The 9,373-nt window shown below is 37.4% G+C and overlaps 2 non-coding genes across 2 annotated transcripts; both read left to right on the plus strand.

The window, feature by feature from the left end:
* Positions 1 to 401: 401 nt before the first annotated feature.
* LOC123325952 lies at positions 402 to 478 on the plus strand. The gene has a single exon (XR_006540785.1). It is a non-coding gene; the product is annotated as a small nucleolar RNA SNORD126 (small nucleolar RNA).
* A 1,852-nt stretch (positions 479 to 2,330) lies between these two features.
* Positions 2,331 to 2,478, plus strand: LOC123325948. The gene has a single exon (XR_006540781.1). It is a non-coding gene; the product is annotated as a small nucleolar RNA SNORA79 (small nucleolar RNA).
* Positions 2,479 to 9,373: the final 6,895 nt, after the last annotated feature.

Below are 9,373 nucleotides of genomic sequence, written 5' to 3' on the forward strand. Positions count from 1 at the left end.
ATGAAGTTTTTTTTGAGGTTAATTTTCCTTGAGGCTACAGGGTATGACTTGGGAGGAGGCTGGTGTGCATTCAAGTCGTGTAATCATAACCTTTATTTACTTACTTACTTTTTATTTTCCAGAGATGATACATCTGGAAAGATGATGCTTAGGTAGTTGGTAGATCATGTTGTTCAACTAATTCCTTGATAGAAGCTGATTCATTTGATACCAGAGGTAAGTATAAAAGAAAACTGTTTTTACTTCATTTGGATTTTTAATCACTTACTAAGTTTTGGGGCCTGGTGCTCTTTGTGGCTGGAATTTGGTAGTTTAAAAAAGCCTTAGTTCTAACCTTAAAAGGGTTCGCTTGGTTTAGCGATGAGGAGCCGGTGGTGGTTTGCCCTTCATCAGTCATTTTCAGTTTGCCATGATGAAATGCATGTTAAGTCCGTGTTTCAGCTGATCACCCTGATTAAACACATGCTCTGAGCAGACTAAAGCTAGGGCAAACACCTGGAGTTGAATTCTGCTTCTTGGAATTCTTACTGGATTCTAGCCTCCAGTCCCAGGTAGTTCTTTTAAATATTTGAATTATGGATCTGGACACTACAACACTTTGTTGTGCTTTGATCTTTGTGGTGTCTTCTTGAGATAGGTAGAACCAGGGTCAGGAATCCTTAATCTAAACATTCAAACACTACAGAAAAAGCACTGATAACTGGTATAATTCTGTCAACCACTTTCCTTGGCTGTTTTAAACTTACCACTATTTTATTAATCTATATGTAGGATTAAGAGAATCCCAGAGTTGGTTAAGTCAATTTTGTCAAGATCATAAAATGTGACACTATATAGTCATTTAAAAGTTATGATAGAGGTTTATCTTTCTTGAAATGGAAGGGTATTTATGATACATTAAAAACAAGTTATAGAGCAGTATGTGCAATCCTTTTTATGGTTAAATATTTTCATATACTTATGTTTACTTCAGAAATTATCTGACAGGATATACTCAAATACCAGGGATTATTGTCTCTAGAATTGCATTCTAAGTGTGATCTTGTTAACCTGTATTTTCTGAGTTTATTATATTCATGTATTGTATAATTGAACCTACACGGAACAGGCTTCTATTCTTTACCTGTGCTTGCATGTTTCAGCAGAGAATGGGGTACATATGAGGAAGAAATACAGGAAATGCAAATAATTCAAAGTAACATCAGCATTTGAAATAGTTTTTAGTTTTGGCTATGTCTTTTGCAGAAATGAAGTTTCAGGAGACCAAAACTAGATCTGAGTCTCACTTCTTTCCCAGCCTGGAATTCTTGGGTGCTCTAAGTCCTGGATATACAATAGATGATGACAACATTTTTCTTTTATGGTAAGGCTTAGAAGCTTTGACATACATATGAATCTTTGAAAATTCGGCTTTATGGTTTCATGGCCAGCTGCTAAGTTGCTACAAAAATTTTTATTTTTTAAAAAAGGCAATTAAAGATGTTGAGAGGTTGCTTAGTATAATAGTTATACATGGATTCTGGAGTCAGACTGGGTTCAAACCCATCCTTTGTCACTTAATCAGCTCTGTAACCTTAGCAGGTTTCTTAACATCTCAGTCTCTTAGTGTCCTTGTATCTTAGAAGATGAGAATAATAGTACTGGATTCAAAATAATAGGATTTGACTTTGAAGATTAGATAACAAGTGCATGGGCTTAGAACATTGTTTAAGCATATGGTAATCACTCAAAAGATGTTAGCTGTTGTATCATCAAAGTCCCTGTGCAGTTTTTGCTTATATGCATCTTTATGCCAATTGGCCTATACCTCATTATGTTTATCTCCAGCACACAAAGCCTAATTTAGTTCTAGAGTTAGGCAAACTATGGTGATAAGGACTATAGTGTGTATCTCTATATAACTGTTCCAATAACATTTCTTTAGTTGACTGATCTTGTTTTGGCACCAATTTATTTATCATCTTATTCCTCATTTTGTCTCTCTAGCTGGTTTTGTCTCTCTAGCTGGTTCTTCTAGCTCTTAGTTGACTTAAAAATTTAGATGTAGTGATTCCTTTTAAGAGTGACTTGAGGGCGCCTGGGTGGCTCAGTCGTTAAATGTCTGCCTTCGGCTCAGGTCATGATCCCAGGGTCCTGGGATCGAGCCCCGCATTGGGCGCCCTGCTCAGTGGGGAGTCTGCTTCTCCCTCTGACCCTCCCCACCTCATGCTCTCTCTCTCATTCTTTCTCTCTCAAATAAATAAAATCTTAAAAAAAAAAAGAGTGACTTGATAGCTTTATTTTTATAAATGTTCCTTAAAGCATTTATTAAAATGGTTGGAGATAAATTTTGATGGCTGTTCCTCTCACTGCTTGGAGCCTTAGGTAGTGGGATTTTAGTCCATCATATATCAAAGCTGACTTGTCTTCACTCAGGGCACCATTTGGATGGGTTGGCCATCCGTTAGTGTCTTCTGATTTTTGCGGAGTCATACAATTACAAAGCAGGTGGTGAATCTAGGTAAGAATGTACCTGTGATTGAAAAATAAAACTAATATGAAAACATCAGGATATAGTTTTTAGAAACCCCTTTGACTACAAAAGTATTTGAATAGCACTGACCTAAGACCATGAAAGAAAGAGGTCTAGTAAACTGATTCTGAGAGTTACTGAAACATTATACTCTGAAGTCATTAAATATCAAGTGGTTTAATCAGCTTTCTACTGATGAGTTTCTACTGATCAGTTTTCTACTGAGTAGCTGTTTATACATTTCAAGTTCGTATTAAAAATGTCTTTTTCGGGCGCCTGGGTGGCTCAGTTGGTTAGGCGACTGCCTTCGGCTCAGGTCATGATCCTGGAGTCCCGGGATCTAGTCCCGCATCGGGCTCCCTGCTCAGCGGGGGGTCTGCTTCTCCCTCTGACCCTCCTCCCTCTCATGCTCTCTGTCTCTCATTCTCTCTGTCTCAAATAAATAAATAAAATCTTTAAAAAAAAAAAAAATGTCTTTTTCTTTCCAGCATGAAGGTAGATGATTCTTCAAATTAAAGATGGAAGCTGACTTTTCTCACCAGAAATGGTTTTTAGAATCAACTTGCAAAAATATAAGAGGCACCAAAGGAAGGAGTAAAATATTTGCTTTTATCATTCTTAGATTCTCTGCTAGATTGTAAACTCCATGAAAGCAGGAAAACTTCCTTATCTCTAATGCCTGGCCCAGAATAGATACTCAAAAATATGTGAAGTGAGTTGAAACCTCCATTAAATTTTTTTTTTTTAAGTCCCTGGAAAATGGCAACTACTTTAATGGCATTTCAGCAAGACTTTTATTTTATTTTATTTATTTATTTATTTATTTTTTAAAGATTTTATTTATTTATTTGAGAGAGAGAGAATGAGAGACAGAGAGCATGAGAGGGAGGAGGGTCAGAGGGAGAAGCAGACTCCCCGCCGAGCAGGGAGCCCGATGCGGGACTCGATCCTGGGACTCCAGGATCATGACCTGAGCCGAAGGCAGTCGCCCAACCAACTGAGCCACCCAGGCGCCCCAGCAAGACTTTTATTTATTTATTTATTTGACAGAGAGAGAGAGAGACAGTGAGAGAGGGAACACAAGCAGGGGGAGTGGGAGAGGGAGAAGCAGGCTTCCCACCGAGCTTGGAGCCCGATGTGAGGCTCAATCCCATGACCCTGGGATCATGACCTGAGCTGAAGGCAGACACTTAACGACTGAGCCACCCAGGTGCCCCAAGACATTTATTTACATGTAATAATTGGGACTTCAATTTTGACTCTGGTGGAAATTGTATATAAAGGTACATTAAACTATCTGGGTACCAGGAAGTCTACTTAAAACACTTAATATTTGGGGAGCCTGGATAGCTCAGTGGTAAAGTATGCAACTCTTGATCTTGGGGTTCTGAGTTCAAGCCCTATGTTGGGTGTAATTTTTATTTAAAAAATAAAATCTTAAAAAAAATTAAACTCTTGATACCTAATTATCATGCTTGATCCATTAAGAGTCAATGACAAATGGCTACCAAAACAACCTGGGTATGTGAGGAATAATTATATAAAAGTTTACTGATATTTAATAGGAAATCTTTTATTATGAGCATTTTATAGCCCTGTTGGACATTTATCATTGATTTAAGTTTTACATACCACTCAGGTATGGTTAAAAAGTCATTTCTGCTTTATGTTTATAATGTTGAAATATTTTCAATTGTTTTGGCTAAATTATACTTCAGAAATTTTTTTGCTTACATAGTATATTTATATCCTTGAGGGTATATTTTACAAGCAAAGGATATACAAAATACAAATTCAAATATTGGAAGTCTGGTATATATCCCTGTATTTTGAAATATGATTTAATTCTCATGCTTATATTAGAATTATACAGATGGCATGTCACTATAATAACTTCTGTTAGAATCTGAAACCGATTTTTTAGATTAAGATTCTTCTATTAAAATGAGTATAAGTATCAAATTAGTTTTAGAGTAGATCATGCTAACATTTTTTTTTTAAGATTTTATTTATTTATATGACAGAGAGAGACACAGCGAGAGAGGGAACACAAGCAGGGGGAGTGGGAGAGGGAGAAGCAGGCTTCCGGCTGAGCAGGGAGCCCAATGCGGGGCTCGATCCCAGGACCCTGGGATTATGACCTGAGCCGAAGGCAGACGCTTAACGACTGAGCCACCCAGGCACCCCTAGATCATGCTAACATTCTAAGATTCAATGATAATAGGAGAAATTGCTATCTTAAAATTCTTAAGGAAATGTGGTATATAAATAATATAACTGATAGGTACTTAGAATACATAAGATCAATATTAAACTTTATGATAAAAAAATCATTTTTGAAAGGTGAAATAACCTGTAATTAAATGGTATAAGTGATGTGTAAGCACAAATTGTACAGTCAGATTTTATTCAGACCCTTACATTAGGAAGAATGGATTAAAGATCTGTAAATGAAAAGCAAAACTTTAAACCTATAGAAAAACAAGGAATATGATGACATTGGAATAGACATAAACACAAAAAAGAAAGATTGATAAATTTGTGTACACTAAAATTCAAACTTAGGTTTGCATGCCATGTAACCAACAAAGGACTCCATATAAATCTAGAAAATGATCAAAGGATCTGAAAAAGTTAATTCACTGCTGAGAATCCCTGAGTAGTCATTCACCTGAAAAGATGCTTAATCTTACTAGTAATCAAAGAATTGCACATTAAAACAACATTCAGATACCATTTCACTGCCATCATAAGGGCAAAAATGAAAACAAAACAAAACAAAAAATTGACACTTCCATATGTTGCTGAGTGTAAAGCAATGTGATCTCATCTTTGCTGGTGGCAGTGAAATTTATTTGAAGTTGATTAGACACGAACCCAGTCTCTAGGTATTATATTTTATAGGAATTCTTATCATGTGTACTCAAGGAGACATGTACAGAAAGTTTATTGCAGTATTGATTTTAATTGTAAAAACCTGGAAGAAATGTCCTTTAGAAGAATGGATAAATTGTGGTATATTTGTAGTATTTGGCTGTTAAAATGAATTAGTGCAAGATAGGTGTATTAACTTGACTACATCTCAAAAATAGGTTAATGAAATGGTGTATTGATAGGTGCTGTATGATAAGGTTTAGTAGTTTTAGGACATGCAAAACAAGATGGATGTATACATATATACTAAAAATATAAAAGCATCCATGAGAGTGATAAATACCAAAATCTGGCTTGTTTACCTCTGGAGAGGTAGGAGGAAAATCAGGAGGCTTCAGCTGTAATTGTAATGTGTTACTTCATTTGAAAAATATCATATGTGAGAAGGATTTCAGTTTATTAAAGCTGAGTGATGGTCATTCTTCACACATTTTTTGTATGCTTGATATTTAATAATAAAAACCAAAATTAAAAAAAAAAGTTCTTTTTGGTGGATGGATCTTTGTATCTCAGCCTTTTTTTTTTGTTTTTTTTTAAAGATTTTATTTATTTGAGAGAGAGAGAATGAGAGAGAGAAAGCACATGAGAGGGGGGAGGGTCAGAGGGAGAAGCAGACTCCCCATTGAGCAGGGAGCCTGATGCGGGACTCGATCCGGGGACTCCAGGATCATGACCTGAGCCAAAGGCAGTCGCTTAACCAACTGAGCCACCCAGGCACCCTGTATCTCAGCCTTGATTGTTTTCAGTAATCTCATCCCCAGGAGCACTCTAGAAAAGAGCCAGTGAAAGGTTTGTTTATGCCTTAACAGGAGAGGACACAGTGCCACTGAGAAGCGGGTTAGTTCAGTTCCTGGTGTTCCAGATTACTGGGATATTAAGACTTTGTAGCACCCTGCCCCCTTTTATTCTATCTGGCAAAACGTGTTGGGAAAAAAAAAGTATACACACATATACATATATATATGTATATGTATATATGTTACTCCTACAGGCTTTTAGCCAAATGGGTTGGAAATTTGAAACTGATCTGGTGGGAAAATCGTGTGGGGAACACTACGGTTTGGGGAATCAGTGGTCTTAATGATGAAGCAGGAAGAGATCATATTGCAGTACAAAGGTTTAAGTTAGATCGCAAAGTTAGGTACTGGCTGAATTTGAATGCTTTGTGTTTTCTAACTTTGAGATTGTATTCCTTTGTTGTACTACATTTGGCATTGTTAAAATCAGAAAATGCACAAAAGGCTCAGATAGCCAAAATAGATGTTAGGGGTTTACACATGAACCCCCAATTTTGTTTGAATCCAATTTGTACCACTGGAATTAAGTTACCACTCTAAACTCTAACGACATTTTAGGAAATATATACAAAGGTCAAGATGACCCTTTCTAATTACTGTGAACAAGCTGCAAGTAGACAGAAAACTAGCAGAAAGTTGTTTAGTTAGGATAGGTTTTTGTTTGAAGAAGAATGGGTTAGTATTAGAGATTCACTACCCAGAAAGGGGTTTGCAGGGCTTTGGTGTCCATTGTGTTGCTGATTCATTGGATTGTGTCTGTTACTAATTCACAATGGGGTCACACGTGGACAGGTGGCCGGCCACAAAAGACAGCATTAAGGCTTGTATTCCAAGGACCCCTCAAGCCCTCCTCAGCTTAGTTTCTAATATGATTCTAATAGACTCCTATAGATTGAGCAGAAAATCACACAGTTTACAAAGAACAGAAAAGAAAGTGACAGGTAAGAGCATTAGGGTAAAACAGGCACAAACATTTAAACAATTACAAGTAGGTCCAGGAGAACACACAGGCAGAGCACCTCAAAAAAGCTGACACCCGATCGATCCTCTGGCTTCATTACGGGCGCTGTAATGAATGTTGTAACACAGAGTCTAAACCAAGAAAAAGTTCTATTTTCTTTAAATGTATATAGAGGATGTGTAAAAGCTAGAAAGATGTCTTTATCAAGATGGATTAGAAAAATAAAATGGCAGAATCTACCTCAACATGGAGGTGATAGCTATCCAATTACAGGTATCTCAAATTTCTGGGACTTTTTCCTGAAACTACTTAGCAAGTCTGTGCTGCCCAGCCGGTCCTCCCCAAGAGTTCCCAGGACAAACACGACACCTGCGTGTACTCAGGTAGGGGCACAAGCCGGCCTTGTTAGCTTCTCAACTGTCCCACTCCCCGTCCTGCTCTTACTCAGGAGACTGACCTCAAATGTTATACCCAGGATAGCCTAGGATGTTACTTTTGTGCCAGTTGAGGGCAGTAAAAGGCACTCCGTGACAGTATCCATGGGGCTCCCAAGTGGGAAACCTGGACCATGCTCAGTGGGACGCACGCCCTCACAGCCCCTGAGACGCGCGTGCGTGGGGATATGCGCCTGAGTTCAGGTGCTACAGCCTGACGGGTCCCAGGATCCTGAGCGGCCGGAAGCCCTGTGACCACCACCCGGCAGGCTCCAGGGCCACCCCGCGCATGCGTTCTGTGTCTTACTGGAGAGGCACCGCGAATGTTCGCTAGTGCAGTGCTAGAGTTGTGGAGGCAACGGCGTTTTCCCGCGCTTTTTCTGCGCGCCACAGGTTAGATATTTTATTTGTATTATTATTGTTATTTTCTCTGTAGAGTGCAGAAAGCAGGCCAAGAACTCCAGAGTGAAGTTTCCGTCAGTCTAATTCCCAAAAACTCGGCCCTTGGAGCAATTCACCGAAATTGGCTTTCCCCCAGTCGTGGAAAATTTGGAATTAGCTGCACCTCCCGCTCTGCCTAAGAAAGTTCTCAGCTTTAAAACTTCCCAGCTCTTCTGCTTCTCCTATGCCTATTATCCTGCTGGAGGTAAAATAGGCCTTATAACTCCTGCTGCCATTTACCCTTGGAGACTAACTCAGTGGGTACTTTGGGGTAAAGATGTCAGAGCGTCCTCATGGACCCCTGTGACCAAGGCAGAATTTTTTTTTTTTTTGATCAAGGCAACATTCTTGACAGAATTTGTTGGTTAATAAATGTGTTAAATATGAATATTTTCCTTGGTGTATAATTGGTGTGTCACAGTTATTTCATACAATATATGATTTTGGTATATCCAGAATATTGCTGTCCAGTTTGGGTTAGTAAAACTAGTGAGAGTGGACACTATATTGAAAAATAACTTAAGAGTATTTATTTACTTAAAAGTATTTATTTAGTTTTACAAACTTTTACTGAGAGTATACCATTCAATAGTATTTATATTAATAGGTGAATTATTTGATGATAAAATAAATCAGCTTTTGTACAGATTTTCAGGTTTCATAATGGTCATTTGCTTGGATGAATTAAATTATTTTCCATTTAATACTATCAGATTACTACTCTTTTTTAGGTAAGGCAACACAGGTAAAGAATCTGAGAAATCAGTGTATATGAAAAACCTAAAAAGTAACTTAAAGAACACTTTTCACTAAAGAATGGCTGAAATTGGTGCCTGGACTTATATCTGCCAAGTGTGAGAAGTGGTACTAAAATATTCTAGCAAACTATGGATGGTAGTAAATTTGGCTTTTTTGTTTAGGTATTGAGGAACGGCAGAAGGCAGTAATTAATTTTTATTTGTACTTTGTAAATGTTCCTAAGCTTTATTTCCATGTACATATTATTTTTGGCTTTAGTAAGATTTGGACCACTTGTGTCTTTAATTTTTTCTTTAAAATTTTTTTTCATGGGCTTTCTAGGGGTTTACACAAGGGAGCACAGTTAATATTGTTGAGTGACTGAAATCTATATAATACGTTGATTATAATAAATACAAACAATAAAATACATTATTTTATCATAATAAAATGAAAACATGTTCTATTTCATTTTCATTGAAATATGACTTATTTGACCTTTTCATTTACCCCTTATTGGGATTCTTTTCAGCATCTGCAGACTTCAATCTCTGTT

This window comes from Neomonachus schauinslandi, chromosome 9 (genome assembly GCF_002201575.2).
Source record: "Neomonachus schauinslandi chromosome 9, ASM220157v2, whole genome shotgun sequence".
In the NCBI taxonomy this organism is placed as follows: Eukaryota; Metazoa; Chordata; class Mammalia; order Carnivora; family Phocidae; genus Neomonachus; species Neomonachus schauinslandi.